At 34.7% G+C, this 21,060-nt stretch overlaps 1 long non-coding RNA gene across 3 annotated transcripts in view; it reads left to right on the top strand.

The window, feature by feature from the left end:
• Nucleotides 1–21,060, top strand: part of LOC141405344 (uncharacterized) — a 188,620-nt gene that overhangs the window by 88,129 nt on the left and 79,431 nt on the right. For all 3 annotated transcript variants that reach the window (XR_012413182.1, XR_012413184.1, XR_012413183.1), the window contains exon 3: nt 3,472–3,523. This is a non-coding gene — a long non-coding RNA (uncharacterized lncRNA). The remainder of the gene's footprint in view (nt 1–3,471; nt 3,524–21,060) is intronic.

The following is a 21,060-nucleotide window of genomic DNA, read 5'->3' as shown; positions in this document are numbered from 1 at the left end:
ATAATGGTTTTAGGGCCAAAGTGTGTTTGGAAGAAATCTGTTTCAGAAAACTTGAAGTCGACTTAGCTATGTTCGTCCGTCGGTCCAAAATTTGGCCTTCGTTTTATTTTGTCCAAATTTTGATCAACTTCGAAGATGGACCATATGTGCAGTTTAAGACCTCTCTCTGCACAAAAAATAAGTGGATAAGTGTAAGCTGAAGACCTAAGTAGTCATTGCTTCACTTCCTTTTTGCTAATTATTTAGTTATAAGTAAAAATATGATATAAATAAATAAAAAGACCTCTCAGGAAACGCTTTCCTTTTTTGTAACAAGTGTTCTTGGGGCCACTATTACTACAGTACAAGTTTTTCAGGGGCAAGTCCATACTTTCAGATAAAATGGTCTGAAAGCTGTAAAGAACACCTACGGCCGTCATGTGTAGTGACTGGTGCGCACGACAACTTTCGAACCTTATACTGCGATACATCCTTCAAAAACCATCAAAATAGTTGTTAAATGCAGTTTAAGGTCTGTTCGATGATCCTTAGAAATGTTTACTGAAGGTATTCCTTGTGTTTAGAACGGCATTGTGTTTTTCGTGGGCAAGTCCATATTTCCTGAAAAAAAAACTGAAAAATATTCTGTGACGAATGACAGGTGGGTGGGTGCAAAATCTTTTAAAAGGAATGACTTCCAAAATAAGATCTACTTCCAAAACGGTCCATTTCTTCAGGTACCTTCTCCGCAACACTTGTGATCAATGATATAATCCACATTTTGTCGCCAAGTTCATACGTCAGAAAATGGCTACACAATTCTGAAAATCTCCTAATACATAGCTTTGGGTTAAAGGATTTTTGTTGGGTGGCCCCTATTCGATCTGTCCATAGATGAAAATTTCACACAGACTCAGGGTATATTCCTGTCCGCAAAGCCGACTGATTCTTGTTGAGATTTTGACGAAGAAGAGAATCTGTTTCCGATCAGTTTTTTTTTTTGATTTCGTTTGTCGTCACAAAGTCCTTTGTCAAAGCAGGAAAAAGGAACATTTCTACAAATGTGCATCCATAATTCCCAAAATACAATTCAAAGAGTAACACTATGCAACACTAAAAAAGGACGATTTCTAGTATGAATTTTTTGAAAATACATATTTAGACTACAAAAACCCTAGTAGGGTTGTCCTGTCAGATCCAGTTCGGATTTTAAGGCCTCATCAAAATCTACACGTTTTTGCATTTATCAGGCCTTGCTGTCTTTAGCAATATTGTAGCCATGTACTAGTAGAACTTATCTTCTGAAAAACCCACATAAGAAAAACTCCATCTACGGCATCAAAATCTATAATATAGAAAATTGTACATAACTGCTGAAATTCTGGTCAGTATGGGCTAAATTATTGGGAGTTGAACAAAGTAACTCTTTGCAAAAATCTTCCAAATAAAGTTCTCAACAACTCTTTAGAACATTCTAAAACTCTAAAATGCTTACTTCATGTTTCAGCAGCATTTTGCATCACATCTTTTACAACACGTATTTCAAACACAGTTCACACCAACAGTTTATTCTCGCATTTCGGATTTCACTACATTATTGATATTTTTATTAAATCGTCGTTGAAAAATGTACTGAAAACAACAGCATAGAGGCATTTTACAACAATGACATGTTCTGAAAAGTTGTGTATTACATTCCAGGGAATATTTTTCAAAAAGAAGATATTCAAAAAAAAAAAAAAAAAATAACGGTTGTGGAGATACGGTGCGAAATGTATAAAAGTTGTGGAATTTTTGCATATATTTTGAAATTTGAGGCAATAAATGCAGTTTTTCGAGTTCATTATTTCTCCAAATATTTTATTCTTGTCCTTATCTACAATTTTGCTTCAGAGGTCAGAAGAAGATTCGCATTGGTTTCTGAGATATAGCGCCGAATTTCTTTAAAAACTCAATATTTAACCATGTTTAGATGGGGCCATAAAATCCGAGCTGGATCTCGCACAACAAAACCCAACTAAGGTTTCTTGTCGTTTGGGTCTGTACTTTCAAAAAATCATCAGTTCGAATTGTTTGCACAACATCACATTAAAAATGTTGCACAGTGTAATCGACAGAAAATAATCCCTGAAGTTGAAATTCAATGTAATTTCGAAATATTGGAAATAATATGCAATAAATAAAATATAAATATTGACTTCTAGCTCATTAATCTTGGTTTTATTAACATTCGAAAGGTAGAATAAAACATAAAAGTACGACAGAAAAATCCTTTTTTGTACAATAGACATTTACTAATTTGTAACAAGAGCCCAGTTTCTAATAATCTCATGAACGAGACTGCAGTGGAACAGTTTTATCATAAAAAATGGTTGGTATAGTTCTTTTTTTGCAAATTTGAAACATAATAAAGAATAAGGACCACAAGAATGTTTTTTTCTAGATATTGTTTACAAGCCAGTAAATATCTTGTTCTGAACTCAACAACACTTAGAGTCAGCCTAAAATAACTGTTAAACGCTTAAACAACACCTTAAAACATACCAACAACTATGCAGAAAATTGCTCAAAAAACCTAACTTCTTCATTATTTCATACTTTCAATAAGTAAACCAATGTAGTTGACCCAAATACTTTACATATTTCTTTAAAAATCTGAAACATTTTAAAATTTTACTCAAAAATTAAAAAAATGTGTAACATAAGCTAATATCCTATGGGAACAAAAATCTTTTCGGGCTACGTCGGTGACATGAGCTACTGTAAACACCCAATAAATGACCATTTGAGTCCTTTTATACAAACAATTTATGAAACATGAAGTTTGCCGAAGAATAATGAGCAAAGTAATGTCTAAATACCTAATTTTCAATTAAATTCGAATATCCTTGTGAAAGCTTTAGGAATGTAGTGTGGTCCTGTTTATAACCTATGTTATCTCATGGCAACTCCTTACTTCCTAATATAATGACCGGTAAACCAACTTCAATTGCCGTACCGAACGGGATAAGTTTCAAGGAGCAATATGTCCAAATATGCCTACACGTACCTCCTACACAGATTTAAAAGTAAGAACTCTTACGATAAGAGAGAAGTCTCCCTTTTCCCTTCGGGAATATTGTTGGCAACATATATGAATATCTATATCTGCACATGTATATTGTGTATTTTAATTTGTACATCAACAATCATGAAAAAGAAATTTCACGGAAAGCTAGTGCCCAGGGTTAGTAGTTTATAGTATCACATTAACGGTTCCGTGCGAATATAAACCTCTCTTAATTGTTTACTTTTCGGTTATTGTCGGTTCAGAGATTATTCGTTGTAGCGAAGTCAACTGCATATCACTTTTTTTTCTGTACCAAAACTAGTGATTATTTCCGATTTTTATACATATCCACTGTTAGTTGAGTAAACTTTTTCCAGTGACTTCAATATTATTATACTTATTTGTTAATTCACCTTAACAAATTTGCTTCCCTCTAATTACAGATTCATGCTTCCGGTATATACTCTGGTGGATAATGAAAGCGAAACAATTTTGGTAAGTTTATTTTGTTAATTTTGTTCTCTTTGTGCTCGCTATTCCTTTTCAATAACTTCTTACAATTCCAACTATGAAGACTGCCAAAGTGCATTTAAATTGCTACAGGGGGACAAAGAAGAATATGTAGCGGGAATAAAAGTTACAGTTTACCCTCATCATAAATTTAAGGGAATCGGATGTTTATTTTAGCGTGATTGCATTTATAATTGAAGATAAACAAAAACTGTGATTTTACGCTGTTAATATAGTTATGCCAACAAATGTTCACTTAATGTTCGTTTAGCTGGGAAAATGTAAATAATTTGGTATATTATAATTTTAAAGCACTCAATAAGTTTGTGGAAAGCCTAAACATAACGTGGTCGTATGTATTCCAATGACTCAAATTTGAATGGTGTTATTAAGTTTGTAGGGGTGAGGGAACTGTTGTTCATAGAAATATTTGTCACAGAGAACCTGCGAAGCCGACTTTGTTTATTTAACAACAGCAAATGATTATACCATCATTTCTCACAACAAGGCGACCAAATATTATTGTTTCCTTCTATTATGAACCAACCAAAGAAATTCCACAAACCTAATTTTTCCTGCAAAATCATATTTTAGACCTACACCTACATTGCCGAAGCAGATGTTTTATTTATCTACTTTCAAAAATAAATCATCATAAAAATAGACGCAAGTTTTACAGCTATATTTCGTTACGTTGAAAGAACATTTTTCTTTTCCATTTACATACATTTCGTTTACTTCTAATATCACTGGTATTTGGGTGATGGGGTCGTTTACAACTTTTTCCCATTACCAACTTAAAATCTAAGCAGGCACAATAACATCTTCATCAAAACGCAGAAAAAAACGGAACCATCTTCATCATCATTACATACGACCAACGAAAAGAGAGAAAATATTACTACATTGGGGTCAGCTGGTATGCCATGAGGCAGAAGCAAAATACTATAATTGTAGTTTCTTAACCAACGAACTATCACCACAAATCAACGCCCAAAAACACTTTCTTAAAGTAACCAAAGTGTAACTGAAGAAAAGTAATAAAACACAATTTATTTGGAAGAAAACTTTGGCAACTAACAAAACTCTTAGCCCTGCCGTGCAGTGTCGTATATTTTCATATTACATTTTGGATTTTTTTCTAAAACTAAATGCAAACTTGTTTGTTTTTGACGACAACCTTAATAGATATGCAGATATATGAACAATGATATTACATTTCTTTTCCAAGCAAGAACTTCTTTTGGTAAACGACACTCTTTGGAAATGACCATTATTGGATTTGTTTTCAGTGCAATGGTGTGTCGAATTAAAAGGAACATACTTACTTACTTACTTAGCTGGCCCATTACAGAACATTTGTTCTATAGGCCGAACTAAGAAGAGATCTCCATTCCTCTCTATTTGTTGCTTTGCACTCTGGAATACCGCGCCTTTTCATCTCATCATCCACTTGTTTGCGCCATCTATTCCTTGGCCTGCCAATTCTGCGTGCACCGCCATGTGGCATGTATTCATACGCCTTTTTAGCGGGTTCATCATCGCTCATTCTTTTGATATGGCCTAGCCAACGCAATCGCTGCTTCTCGATACGTTTAACAATATTGATGTCGTTGTATAGCAGATACAGCTCGTGGTTCATGCGACGTCGATATTCACCGTCAACGCAGATTGGTCCGTAGATCTTTCGAAGAATTTTTCTCTCAAACACACCAAGCACTGCCATGTCTGCTTGCGCAAGTACCCAGGCTTCGGAGCCATACATCAGCACGGGTAGTATCAGTGTTTTGTAGAGTGTTATTTTTGTTTGACGAGATGTGGCTTTGTTTTTAAACTGCTTACTTAATCCAAAGTAGCATCTGTTGGCCAATACAATTCTTCTTTTTATTTCACAACTGATGTCGTTTGTTGTGTTGACGGAGGTGCCGAGGTAGACGAAGTCTTTTACTACTTCAATATTATAGGAACCAACTTCCACAGTCGGTCCGAGCTCAATGGACGCATTGCGCGTCGACACCATCAACTTGGTCTTCTCACCGTTTACCGCCAGACCCACTTTAGCAGATTCTCCTTCGACCTTCATAAAGGTATCAGTTACTTCTTCTACTGATCGGCCCATGATGTCTATATCATCAGCATAAGCAAGTAACATGTGACTATTGGTGTATATTGTACCACTTCTTTTGACGTTTGCCTCTCGTATAACCTTTTCTAGCAGGATGTTGAAGAGGTCACACGAAAGGCTGTCTCCTTGTCTGAAACCTCTTTTGGTACCAAACTCTTCGGAGAGGTTCTTTCCTATTTTAACTGAGGACCTCGTGTCAGTTAAAGTCATTTTACAAAGCCGGGTGAGCTTTGCGGGAATACCAAATTCAGACATGGCTTGGAATACCTTTGAGCGCAGCGGACTGTCGAAGGCTGCTTTATAATCGACAAATAGGTGGTAGGTGTCGATCTGCATCTCTTGGGTCTTCTCCAGGATTTGCCGCAGGGTAAATATCTGGTCAATGGTGGACTTGCCAGGTCTAAAGCCGCATTGGTATGGTCCAATAATCTCGTTGACCATTGGCTTTAGTCGTTCGCACAATATCCCTGACACGATCTTGCAGGCAATAGGGAGTAGACTTATGCCCCTATAGTTAGAGCATACAGTCTTATCTCCCTTCTTGTGGACGGGGCACAGAATACTCAGGTTCCAATCGTCGGGTACTCGTTCTTCCTGCCAGATGGTGCTAACTAGCTGATGAATACACCTTATCAGCGTGTCGCCTCCGGTTTTGAACAGCTCGGCTGGTAAGCCATCGGCCCCTGCTGCCTTATTATTCTTCAGCCGATTTATTGCTGTCTTTACCTCATCTTGGCTGGGCGGTATACATTCAATACCATCTTCTGGGATTGGGACTGTGGTATCTTCGTCGTCTTCGCTGCTATTGGATACCAACAGATTTGAAAAATGTTCTTTCCATATCCTGAGTACACTATCTGTATCAGTTACCAAATTACCTTGCTGGTCTCTACAGGAGGATGTGCCTGTACCAAAGCCATCAGTTTGATGCTTGACTCTTTGGTAGAATTTTCGGACTTCATTCTGGCTCCTGTACATCTCGATTTTTTCACACTCCCGCTTTTCCATCTCTCTCTTTTTCCTGCGGAAAAGACGTTTCTCCTCTCTCCTTTTCTCCCTGTATCTCTCTCGTGCGCTACGCGTTGCTACGGATTGTAAAGTAGCCTTATATGCCGCATTTTTCTCTTCGGTGGCAGCACGACACTCCTCATCATACCATGGATTCCTTGGTGGAGGTCTCTGGTATCCAAGTATGGATTTTGCGGCTGTTTGCATGGAGTGGGCAATGCTTTGCCATTGCGCTGATATGTTATCGGGATGAGGAGGGCTTTGATTAAGCAATTGGGCTAGTTGAGTGGAATATGCTGTGGCTATCTGTTGTGATTGCAGCTTACCGATGTCTAACTTTCGTGTTGTGTCTGTTCGTACTTTGTTTGCTACGTTTAGGCGGGTGCGTACCTTTGCTGCAACAAGGTAGTGGTCCGAATCAATGTTTGCGCCTCGGAACGATCGTACATCCAACACGCTCGATGAATGTCTTCCATCTATCACAACATGATCAATTTGGTTTCTTGTTTTCTGATCTGGAGACAGCCAGGTGCCCTTATGAATATCGAGATGATTAAATCTGGTACTGCTAACTACCATGTTTTTTGCAGCTGCAAAGTCTATCAGCCTCATACCATTGTCAGATGTTTCACTGTGGAGACTGAATTTCCCGACTGTTGGGCCAAAGATATTCTCCTTTCCAATTTAGGCATTAAAATCGCCTAGAATGATTTTAATGTCATGGGCAGGGCAACGGTCATATGTTTCTTCTAAGCGCTCGTAAAATATATCTTTGGTCTGTTCGTCCTTTTCTTCAGTGGGAGCATGAGCGCAAATAAAGCTGATGTTGAAGAATTTAGCTTTTATTCGAATAGCAGCAAGTCTTTCATTCACTGGAGTGAAGCTGGATACAAGATGTTTTAGTCTCCGACTAACTACGAATCCACAACCAAACTCATGCTTTACGTCATGGCAGCTATAATACAGTGCGTCACCTTTAGGTGTTGTTGTGACGCCTTTCCCAATCCATCGTATTTCCTGTATGGCAGTAATATCGGTCTTGTACTTTTCAAGTACGTCTGCCAATGCGAAGACTGCACCTTCTCTATAAAGAGTGCGAACATTCCAGGTGCAGATTCGCAGATCATGGTCCTTAAAACGTTTGCGGGGTTCGTCAACTTTAGAGGGGTTTGTTTTTCTTTTCTTTCGTTTTTTCATAGTAGGCTGTTTTTTCTAGGGGAGGGTTACTAACCCGACGCCCAAACCCAAGTTTTTAACGTTCTTATGGGTGAACGCGCGGCACATGTTAGCTCACTACCTTTAACGGGTGTTAAAGGCAGTTCCCCAGGTGACACCACGGGGAGGTCAGTGTCCACTTGGAATGAAAGAGGGACCAAGATAAATCCTGGGCTTTGCCATGTTAAAACCGGTCAGGACCGTTCCTTGGTATCATCCATCCCCTACGTCACCCAAAAAGGAACATATCTACTCCTATACGCACGTTATACGCGCATTAACGTGAATTTACATTTTTTAGGAACAGTTCATATCATAAGGGATTTTTTCTCGATACAAAAATGCTATAGGTAATATATCACAAGGGAATACATATATCACAACGCACAGTGCACTTTAGCGGAACTTTGCTAATAACTTTTAAAGTAAAAGGCGTAGATTCCTAAAATTTTTGCAAAAATGTTTCTTATATTGGGCCACATAGGCCCGCGGTTTCCCGTAGCGTTCATGTAACGGCGGCTGTCGTTTTTACGTTTTACATTCATTTTTGAATCGATTTTGCTGCAAATTGGTATATTGAGTTTTCAGCGGATAGAAAACTTATGTACAAAATATTTTTAATATAGGTTAGCGTTTTGGTATAGACCCCATTGAACGGTACCGATCGATGAAACATATTTTAAGTGTTGCCGACACATTTTCCAACGTATTTGGTTGTATTTTGGCATTTTATGTTCTTAGTAGATAGAAAACCTCTGTGCAAAATATTAACATCGTAGGTACGCGTTTTTGGTATAGTCCCCATATGACGGGCTCCCTCATATTAGGTATTTTAAATGTTGAAGACAAAAATTGCAAAAGATTTTGATGCAAATGTAAATTTTAAGATGTTAGACAATAAAAATCCTCCTCACATAAAAGCTGTCAACATAGGTCCACTTCTTGGTGAAGCCTCACAACCCTGCACATCCATTAAGGAGTAAAATGTCAATATTTTTTGTTTTTATTTGTATCTATAATGTTTATTGGGCTATTTAGCAGGTCTGTACCATTAATTTTATTAATAATATCTCTCAGATCAAGTTCAGGTTGGAACTGCATTACAATTTTTAACGTATATTGGTATTTTCACTACAGCATTTAAAAATGTTATATAAATCACCAATATTTACAGGTCAAAACTATGAAAAAATAAGAAAAATAAATCATGGCATATTGACTTACCATTTGTCCACGCCACGCTTTTTTTTTGTTAATGAAACCAAATAATATTTCTTAGAAAAAAAAAAAAAAATATTTTTTTCCGATTGCTTGAGTGGAGTATTCCCCCCATTGGCTCAACTTCATTTATTACCCTCTATTACAGAGAGTAATGTTTTTCAAAACGAACTGACAGTGTTGCAAAATTTTACTGATCGCTACCAATATCATGATTTCATCCCGGCGAAGGGAATTATCAATTGGCTTCTCAGTTTTTGATATGATGCCTTTTTAGTGAAAAACCGAACAAAAAAAATTATCAAACAAAAGTGCAACTTTAAGTGCATTTTTAAGTCGCGGAGTATGGGTCATTTGCAGTGGAGTACTTAGCTAACGAATTCAATTAAAATTTTATTAATTTTATGTACTTTCAAAATTCCTTAAAGTTCCACTAAACTTCCCATATTTCGCACTGTGCAACGCCTGAAAGATCAATGTCTTATGGAGCGTTTGACTACATAAAGCCCTTAGGAGCATTTTCTTTGATACACTGCCGCTCACTCGAATAGAACCCCCTACAACATTTTTTCAACCTCAATTTTTTCCCGACTTATGCAAGATATGAAGTGTTAAAGGTTTATTATATTTCGTTTCATGTGTTTTGTGAAAACTTAGCAATTCATTCGTATTCAAATCCAATTTATATAAAAATTACAGCCATGAAAAACTTCTCTACTAGTTTAAAAATTATTTTTTTGATGAAATATGTATTTATTTGTTCCAAAAGGGACCGTCTGTCCAATATGAAGCAAAGAATATATAACATAACTTGTCGCAATCATATGAAATAATTTCCGTGGAAATCTAGTGCCAAGATGAATTGGTGTAGGGTATCACATGGTCGGCCCGTCCGACTATATCCCTCTCTTACTTGTTATATGTAAGATTGTATTAAATGCATACTCAGCTACGTTCGATTGATATTTAAATTGGATTATTTTAAAATATTTATTGTTTTACATATTACAATAAAAGTATTTTACATAAGAGCGGAGATTCTTGTTATTTGCATAATTTTTACAACATGTATGTCAATGCTTTCACCGCATTGTTTGATGTGGCCAAAGTGTCACAGTGTGTCATAAGGATGCATAGAAAACTGATTTTAAGACAGTGTACCTCCTTATAATATTGTTTTTATATACATATTTTTTCAATTGCCAGCGTTCCACATACCCTGTAAAACAAAGACAAACACGTATAAAAATAGAAAACAGAAGAAAACACAACCTAAGAAATCTTTATCCTTTACGCTTTTCAAACCCCAATGTGATTTTTAATATAAACAGTCATTATTGTACATACAACTAGGCGCACATCCACACCCAACCACATACTCACATTTAGTAGTAAAAATGAATATCTATGTAGCTACGTTCTAATGGGATTCATTGAAATAGTGTTTTTCTTCTCCCTTGAAGCAAACTTAAGAACACTACAAACAACTGGGCCGTTTACATGTAAATGTGTCATATATGGAATGAAATAGAAAAACTGAATACAACCTGTCAGCGAGCCAACCAGCCAGCCAGTTAACCACACTAGGCTAACTATGTCAATGACATTTTGTTGTGACTGTCGCCATAAGGTGAAGTAGGTTAGGCGAGGGTAAGAAATGCTTGTGATAACATCTGTTAATTTGCTTCAGTCAATTGGATTCATTTAAAATGCAAAATGATGCTAATCAAACCACAACATGAGCGCGTCATATATGGCGGATATATAATGCAGAAACAGATGCCATTTCGTAAGGGATATATTGAATTGCCACATGTAAAATAATTGAAAATTGACGTTACTTAATTAAAAATATACATATTTATATACCCGAAAATATCGGACCAATATTTTCATTCAGACATCTATTCTGGCACCGCAGATTGCTAGAAGACCAAAGAAAGCTTACACGTGTCTCAGCGTTTATACCCATGACTTGCATTTAATTTACAACATTTCTCTGGTTTTTGTGTACAGATATAAACTTGCAAAATTCGAAGAAACAACCAACCACTAAAATGTACGTAGATTTGTCAATAGAAAACCCTTATAAGGTATTCTGTCTATACAAGACAATTAGAAGTTTTTCAGTGGGTGTAGAATCTTTAGAAGTTCCTATGTCTGCAACAAAACCGTTACATGTTTTTCTGTATATAGAACCATTTTAGAACACTTTTTCTCGACGTACAGAAATAAGGCCTCATGACCTTTTTCATTCAGCTGTTGGGGCAAATTTGTCTTCACAACAAGAAAATCAAATTGGGGTCTAATTGCATATTTCACTGAGGCCTTTTTGCACATGTTTAGGGCCCAAATGCAATCCAGTGCTTAAAAGAAAAAATAAATTGGGGTGAAATTTAGAATGTTATTATGAAGAAAGCGAACAAAAATTAGGGTGTAGTTTCATAAATTAATTTATTAAGAACAAACAAGAAAACGGTGCACGAACATAACTCCCAAAATTCTTTGGGAGATTTGTCCGTGAAGCAAAGCGGACATAACTACAAAAAAAAAAAAAAACTCGGATTTTTTGCTTAATGTTAAAGTTACTTTTTTTGCTTTCCGAAATTTTCCATTCGTTTCTATTATTCAAAGAACTGTTATAAATTTTAGAGAAGAAGTTAGAATATAAGCGGAATTGTTCATTTGGGAAGACTTAAGTTCCAGACAATACCGAAGTCTCCACAAAATCTTCCAGATTTCATAAAAGTATTTAAAAATTAAATTACATCTGAATTTGCCAGTAGCAATTCGGAGAAAATTTACCATACGAAGACATTTCGTATATATGCCCAGCAAAAATTTGGTAGGCACATGTCATTACTTTCTGCATTACTAGGTAATGAGTACTCATTACCCTCCGCATTATCACACAGTACATATATAACAGTTAACACATAACTAGTTACATCCTTACTTACTACTTACTTACTAAGTAATGAGTATGGTGGCACAGAGCTAGTGTGTCCGACTACAAATTCTAGAGTTGTGTGTTCAAAGCTCAGCGTCGGCATGTGTGTTTTTTGTTTACAAAATTACAAAAACATGTTGATGTACATGGATGAGTTTAACCAACCCTTGCTGTTCGAGCGAGTGGCCTAGTGTGTAGTGTGTTTGACTACAAATCAGAAGTTCGTGTGTTCAAAACTAGCATGTATCGAATAAAAAAGAAAAAAACAAAAAATGTGTAGTGTTGAATTTGAATATAATTTCACCTCAATTTTTTCTAAAAATAGAACTATGCTTTTTAGCTTCTTTTCGACTGCCGGTATGTGGTTAAGTATGTACTTAAAAAACATATTTAAGGAAGTACTTCCGCCCTATGACATCCCCATGTAAAAATAATGACTTTTACGGTATATTTGTAAGTAGTTACTACTGCCAAATTTTACTGAATAAAGTCATTACTTAGTAATGACTTTTTTTGCTGGGTGTAGATTATATTAATTATTTTAACTAAAAAAATTAAATCAGGAAATTTTACTGTGTTTGCATTTTCTACAAAAACTCTGCATTTTTTAAATAGCAACAATATTTTTGTAAAAAATCAACCGATTTTTTTCAAAAATATTCTCGCCTACGACGCGTTTCATTTTTATAAAATTATTTGCATTTTTTAGAAAATCTTTGTATTTTCTAAAATTTTAAAAATATCGCGAGATTTTGTCAAAAATATTTTCGCCAGTGGCGTTTTCGGTTTTATAAAAGTATTTGCCATTTTTTGGAAACACATTGTATTTAGTAAAACTGTGGAAATATTTTTGTAAAAAATATAGCGCGATTTTTTCAAAAATGTGTTCGCCTATGGCGCTTCTCGGTTTTTTAATTATTTGCAATCTATAAGAAAAACTTTGTATTTTTTAAAATTGTGAAAATGTATTAGTACAAAATCGAGCAATTTTTCAAAAATATTATAGATTGCTGCGCTTTCGGCTTTAACCCTGCTATTACGTTGGGGTCATTTGATGACCCGAATCGTATTTATCATCACCGTATGTCTTATTGGTGGGATATAATTAAAAGTCCTTACTACTCAGTGCATGCATTTTTGAGATTTATTGAAATCAATTAGTTTTATCAATATTTTGTGCTTAGAGGTCTATTTATTGCAGGTGTATACATACACATATTATGTTAGGGTCATTTTATGACCCCGTGCTTATATAATGTGGCATGTCAAAATTAAATTTGAAGCAATCCATATTTCAATAATTACACTTTCATGCCCTCTACATTTCAATAGTAACAATTTTCATAGTTTTGTACCTTTGTCATTGTGAGTTTGTAAATATTCCAATTTCCCATTGTGATTGATTCATTGTATCAAAGACATAGAACTGTAAAGATTGGACATAGTGCATAATGCAGTTCAATTTTACTATTAAACCATAGAGGGTGTTTGTGTATAACAGACAACTAACAGAACACGACGGCAACAAAAACAAGTATAACATAATTTTATGTCACCATATTGGAACATAACATTATGTTAGACCTCCAGCGCCATCTGCCGATGTATAGTAGCAATGTTAATGTCCCATCTTGTTATATTTTATGTCTTTGATTGTATTTTAAAGTTAACTGACAAAATGCAACTATGCAAATAATTTATTCTACTACTCTTGTAAAACAACTCATTAATTACTACTTTCGATATACCATTTTATGCAACTGTAAACTATTACTAATATATTTACGCCCTACTATTTCTTCTCACGATTGGTACTTAAGCTAGAACAAAATTCAATAAAATCGCTCAGTTTGTGATCTACATTCTATCGCGTTACATAACCATCAGATAAGATCACAAGGAGTGGTCTCCATTCTAACAAGTTATGGTAACTATCAGATAAGATCACAATGAGACAATTTGTCCGTCCGGCAGTCTACATCAATCCTCACTTGTGTTTTCCTGAACAATCGACACCAGATTGTTATAATAGCGCCCAACGAGGGGCCATGTATCGCGACCACACCAACCATAATCTGTGAGTAATAGCCGACGACAGCAACAACAAAATCAATAGCACAACGTAATTCTTGGAACGATCAGTTGCCGCATTCGTATCCAAAGATGACCCACAAGAAGAAAATGCCTGTTGGATAAGAAGCTTGATGAAACAACAACTATGTACGTGTACGATGTATGAGTTTTACTCCAGTGTGAGGTACACATACATCCACCTCTGCTGTCAGTTATTCATCTTTACTCCTGCAAAATGAACCGCGAATCATGTTGAGAAAAAGAAGGTTGATTAATCACTAACAATGTACGTGTAGGATGCAGTTTTACTCCAAGGCGAGGCAAAATACATCCACCTCTACCGTTAGTTAGTCACCTTTACTCCAGGGGGAGGTTCCGGAGAAAGTCTTCAACGCCATCTATATCAGTCTTATTGGCACAATAGCAGTTTCAACATCCGTTTGTTCCTGATGCAGTCCATCCTAAGCAGATGCAAAACTGGTGCAGGTTAGAATAGAAGTTCAACAATCCGTAATTTCTGATGCTTCATCGGGACGCTTTCAGCATCAGAGGGGGAGACTGAAGCAATCCATATTTCAATAATTACACTTTCATGCCCTCTACATTTCAATAGTAACAATTTTCATAGTTTTTTGCCTTTGTCATTGTGAGTTTGTAAATATTCCAATTTCCCATTGTGATTGATTCATTGTATTTTAAAGTTAACTGACAGAATGCAACTATGTAAATAATTTATTCTACTACTCTTGTAAAACAACTCATTAATTACTACTTTCGATATACCAATTTATGCAACTGTAAACTATTACTAATATATTTACGCCCTACTATTTCTTCTCACGATTGGTACTTAAGCTAGAACAAAATTCAATAAAATCGCTCAGTTTGTGATCTACAATCTAACGCGTTACATAACCATCAGATAAGATCACAAGGAGTAATCTCCATTCTAACAGGTTATGGTAACTATCAGATAAGATCACAATGAAACAATTTGTCCGTCCGGCAGTCTACATCAATCCTCACTTGTGTGTTCCTGAACAATCGACACCAGTAGTGCGATTCTGTAACTTTTTTTAATAACGAACCGACATCGGTAGTTAACGAAAATATTCGGTTGAGTTAACGAATGTCCTATTCTGTAACTTTATGCTACCGATTGTAGAAATCGTTAACTCATACCGACGAATATCGATTGGAAGGAAATGTCAAATATTATATTTTAATATTAATTAAAATATATTTTGAAGCTGAAAACACTATTTCGTCGCGAATACAAATTATGAAGCGTTTAAGAAGGAAACAATTCAGACTATTGAAGGAATGTGGCTCAAATGTGTGTCTTTTGGATGGCTACGGATGCCAGTAATGAAGCATTTCTTAAGATGTTTTTATTGTGTGTGTGATTTAAAAGTAATAAAAGTGATAAAACCACCATTAATCTTTTTAAAAGCGCAGTTGTATTTTTTATTTAAAAGTTGGGATCATATTTTGGGTTGTGGCTCTCTGTATCAAAATTCAGCTGTGATATTTGACATGACTTAAGCCCCTTCAGTGATCGTGGATCCACGTTACCGTCATTTGAGTTTATATATTCACATATTCAATTCACGCCCACATTTCTCAAAGCGGAGAGTATGAAAAGTTCGAAAATCCAAGCTTATACGCCATGTTTAGCATTCTGATTGTTAGTGATGCTGGGTTTAAATCTATGAGATTATCACAGAACAAAGTAGGTTATAGTAATACTCTTCACGTGTCACGTACTATTTTATTCACGTCACGCGCCTCCTAGAAAGATAGTGTTAAGGACATTGGTATAGGTCTTACATAGCAGTACCACACTTGAGTTCTTTTGAAGCATTAACTAACGTTTTTCCTCTTTAATAAGTAAAACAAAGGTTAGCGCAGTCTTCATACGTAGGGAAGTAGCATGGGGCAGCTTCGCCAATGTTGCGCCTTCGTCAGCGCCGATTTAATTGATGCTACATGTAGATCTTCCAAGGGAAAGTTATGAGTTAATCGAAGATCTACAACTTTCTCTTTGGTGATCTTTATGCAGCTTCAATAAAATCGGCGCCGGCGAAAGCACAACAGTGGCGAAGCTTCCCCCTGTTATCCTACATAGTTAACCCTTATGTAAATTCCTTAAAAAGATTTTTCTCAATAAGGCGGAATTTACCTTGTGTACCGTCTTTATTGACATAGCATATGTTCATATAAAACGCCGTTGTTAAAAGAATTCAGCAAAATATTGCAATAATTTACTGTCGTTAAGACTTAACAACTACTTTTTTTTGGTTGTTAACTTAACAATAATTTTCGGTAATTAGCGACAAAATTTACCGACAAAAATTGTTAAAATTGGTTACAGAATAGCACTTACCGAAAATTATCGTTAACTACCGACATTTGTCGTTAATTCTGTCGTTAAGGAGTTACAGAATCGCACTACAGGTTGTTATAAATTTTATTTTTTTTTGCATTTTCTTTACATATTTTTCTGGTTTTAGATGACATCAAAACAAAAAATTAAAAAAGAATACAACAAATTGATATTTATTGTTGTAATTTTTACATTCAATAACAACGAATCCTAATGGTTTCAGTTCAGTGACAAATTTTTTGACGACAACATTGTCATCGAATTTATGTAAATTTTTGGGTCCTTTCTGAATTTATTAGTGATCAGACAAGAAATGTCTGTAATAAACACTTCAAGCTATTATCCCACGCCTTAAAAACGTTTTAAAATGTATACTATATAATTTTTTCACTAAATGGGTCATCAAATGACCCCAACATAACGTATGTGATTTTTTCTAACGTAGTAGCAGGGTTAAAAAATTTTTGCATATTTTTACAAAAACTGTGTACTTTCTAAAATTTTTTACTATATATGTTCCTCTGCTACTCTCCAAATCTGTTTGAATTAGAAAGGAGAGTGGAAGTGGCTTCAATATGTTAAAATTATAAAAAGTATAGCCATCAATTAGTTAGTTATTAAAAACTATTGTATAAATATCTTTAAAAATCTTTTTGCAAATACACCCCAAATTTATTTATTTATTCATTTATTAGTAATACAAAAAGCAGCTTCATTTACACCCCAAATGTAAGTGAACAGATATTCTGGGGCGTAAATGGATAGTTTGGGTCCTAATTGAATTTTCAGTGTTTGGGGTGATATTGCATTTGCCAAATGTACCCTAATTTCAAAAATACATTTTGGCCCCAATAAAATTTTGGGGCATAAATGTAATATTTATTGGGGCCAAATTTCCTAGTTCGAGGCTTTTTGTATTGGGGCCATTTTCCAAATTGAAAAGACACCCCATTGGGTTCAATTTTCATTTCCGTTTGGGGTGTTATTTCTTGGGGCCTTATTTCTGTACGCCTTTTTTCTATAGAAGAATTTAAAGGTCTTCTTTAGAAAGCCTTCTGTCAATAGAAGACCTTTAGAAGGTCTTCTGTAAATAGAAGACCTTTAGAACGTCTTATGTCAATAGAACACCTTTAGAAGGCTTTCTGTTAATAGATCTTTTGATGTTCTTCTGGGTGCCCGGACATAACTCCCACGGAGATAACTCCCAAAATGATTTAGGGCGTTATGTCCGCTGCGCTTTGCGGACATAACTCCCAACGAATTTTGGGAGTTATCTCCGTGGGAGTTATGTCCGGGCACCCAGAAGAACATAAAAAGATCTATTAACATAAAGCCTTCTAAAGGTGTTCTATTGACATAAGAAGTTCTAAAGGTCTTCTATTTACAGAAGACCTTCTAAAGGTCGTGAAGCAAAGCGGACATAACACCCAAAAAAATCACGGACAAACTCCCAACGATTTTTTCTTAATTTATAAAGTATTTCTTTGCTTAATTTTGAAATTTATAGTTATAAATGTTTTTAAATTTTAGAGTAGAAGTTAGAATGTCAGCGGAATTATACATTTCAGACGGCCTAAGTGCCAACCAATACCGAAGTATCCTCAAAATCCTCCTGATTTCATAAAATTATTTAAAAACGAAATTATGTAAGTAGCAGTTAGAAGAAGTTTTAAACAGTAAAAATATTTGTTAAGAAAATCGCGCTATTTTTTCAAAAATATTTTCGTTTTTCAAAAATATTTGAATATTTGTACAAACACTTTTTATATTCTTAAATTGTGGACATGTTTTTGTAAAAAATCGCGCGATTTTTTTTTCAAAAATATTTTCGACTTTTTATCTAATTAAACTGTGAAAATAATTTTGAATACTTTAACAAAAACTTTTCATTTCCTTAAATTGTAAAAATATTTTGGTAAAAAATCGCGAATATCTTCACAAAAACTTTTTATTATCTTAATTTGTAAAAATATTTTTGTAAAAAATCGCGCGATTTTTTTTAAATATTTTTGCCTGCGGCTCTTTTCGTTTTTCAGAAAGTATTTGAATATTTTTACAAAAACATTTTATCTTCTTAAATTGTGAAAATATTTTCTGTAAAAAATCGCGCGATTTTTTTTTAAAACAATTTTCGCCTGCGACGCTTTTCGTTTTTCAGAACGTATTTCAATATTTTTACAACAACTTTCTATTTTCTTAGATTGTAAAAATATTGTTGTAAAGAATAGCGCGACTTCGTCTGCGGCGCTTTTCGTTTTTCAGAAAGTATTAGAGTATTTTTACAAACATTTTTTATCTTCTTAAATAGTGAAAATATTTTTGTAAAAAAATCGATTTTTTTAAAACTATTTTCGCCTGCGGCGCTTATCTTTTTTCAGAAAGTATTTGCGAATTTTATAAGAAACTTTTTATTTTCCTGTAGGCAGCATTTTTCGTTTAAAATAGGTTTGAAGGCAAATTTTGAATATAGTTCGACTTGAGATGGCTACTACTTATTTTGTGCTTAATTTTCTTAATAATTTTAAATCAATTATAAATTATTTTATGAAATGAAAAATGCATATGAACTTAAAGTTAATTTTTAATTTTTTTCTTATGCATTTGAAATAAAAATTTTATTTAAATAAAAATCACTTAAGTTTTAAAAACGGACTTAACTTCCATTGGGAATTATGTCCGGTAAGGGCGGTCGGACATATCTCCCAAAAATTTGGGAGTTATGTCCCAAAATCGTTTTGGGAGTTATGTCCGTTGGGAGTTATGTCACGGCACCGGTCTTCTGCCAAAAGAAGAAAGACAGTCCTCTGTTTATAAAAGAACTTTATACCTTTAGAAAGTCTTCTGTCTTTTGTTTAAAGAAGACCTTTAGAAGGTCGTCTGTCTATAGAAGACCTTAAGGCTTTCTGTATATAGAAACCTTTAGATGAACTTCTATCTATAGAAAACCTTAAGAAAATCTTCTGTCTATATAAGACCTTTAGAAGGTCTTCTGTCTATAAAAGACCTTTAGAAGGACTGCTGTCTGTAGAAGATCTTTAGAAGGTCTTCTACCTGCAGAAGACCTTTAAAAGGTCTCCTGTGTTTGAAAGACCTTTAGAAGGAATTCTGTCGGAAGGTCTGCTTTCGGTAGAAGAATTTTAGAAGGTGTGCTGTCTGTAGAAGATCTTTAGAAGGTCTTTTGTCTGTAGAAGACCTTTAACAGGTCTTCTGTAAATAACAGACCTTCAGAAAGTCCTCTGTCTATAGAAGACCTTTAGAAGCCTTTTTTCTACGGAAGAACTCTAGAAGGTCCTCTGTCTATAAAAGACCTTTATAAGGTCTTCGTTCAATAGAAGACCTTTGGAAGGTCTTATGCCTATAGAATATCTTTAGTAGGCCCTCTGTCTATAAAATACCTTTTAAAGTCTTCTGTCTATAGAAGACCCTTGGAAGGTATTCTGTCAAAAGAAAACCTTCTGTTAACAGAAAACCATTCGAAAGTCCTCTGTATATAGAAGAACTTTAGCAAGTCTTCTGTTTATTGAAGACATTTAAAATGTCGTCCGCCCATAAAATGCCCTAACAAGACCTGTATATGGAAGACCTTTAGAAGGTTGTCTGTCTACAGGGAACCTAAAGAAGGTATTCTATCAATAGAGTATCTTAAGAAGGATCTTCGTATATAGAAAATCAGAGAGGGAATTTAGGCCATAAATACATCATAAGAAAGTCATCGAGTAAATCATAGTTTACACTCACCTGGGAAAATGTTAAAAAAAAACCTCACACCCCTTTTGGACATTGTCTACTAAAGAGCTTCAGATGCTCTTCTGTCTATAGACCTTTTGCAAAGTTCTCTGTCCACAGAAGACTTTTAGATGTTCTTATATCTGTAGAATATTTTAAAAAATGTTATCTATCATCGAACTTTTAAATTTCGTATCTTTCTATACTGTACCTTTGGCAATGTTAATAAAATATTTCCCCTTTCCATACTTTCCTTTTACTTCGTATGATTATCATTGGTATCCAAAAAAGTTGCATATGATAGGAAACCTATGAATATTTGTCCTTAAATAGAGTCTCTCTTTGAATTGTAGTTTGAAAAAATCAAAGTTCATAATAGGGGTTTCACGAACGTCAAAGTTGTTTGTTTTTATTTTTCTTTTGTTGTGGCACAGCTTATTGTGAGTGGATTTATCATCAAAAGGTCTTTTGTTTACACACATATGCCAGGGGAAATCAAAAAACAGCAGGAATCATATTTATTTCACAATACATACATACAACCATACATATGTATGTATGTGTGCGATTTGTTTGAACTATATTTCATTGAAATCTTAATAATGATGTGTCTACTACCATTACAAAGATACCTGGTTTGCATGCAGGTATTTTACCTATAAATTCAACTAATAAAAAAGAGATAATGTTCAATGAAATTTATTCGGTATATTCCACACAAAAGGGATAAAAATTTAATTTAAAATCACCAAATAAAACTCTATGACATTCTATTGAAAGGATCAATATAAGTATATTGGCAAACAAATAAAAAATCCAAT

The sequence above is a fragment of the Musca autumnalis genome, unplaced genomic scaffold (assembly GCF_047663935.1).
Source record: "Musca autumnalis isolate F117 unplaced genomic scaffold, ASM4766393v1 scaffold_5, whole genome shotgun sequence".
Taxonomy (NCBI): Eukaryota; Metazoa; Arthropoda; class Insecta; order Diptera; family Muscidae; genus Musca; species Musca autumnalis.
The sequence above is the reverse complement of the archived record's forward strand: the minus strand, read 5'-3'. Positions and strand labels throughout refer to the sequence as shown.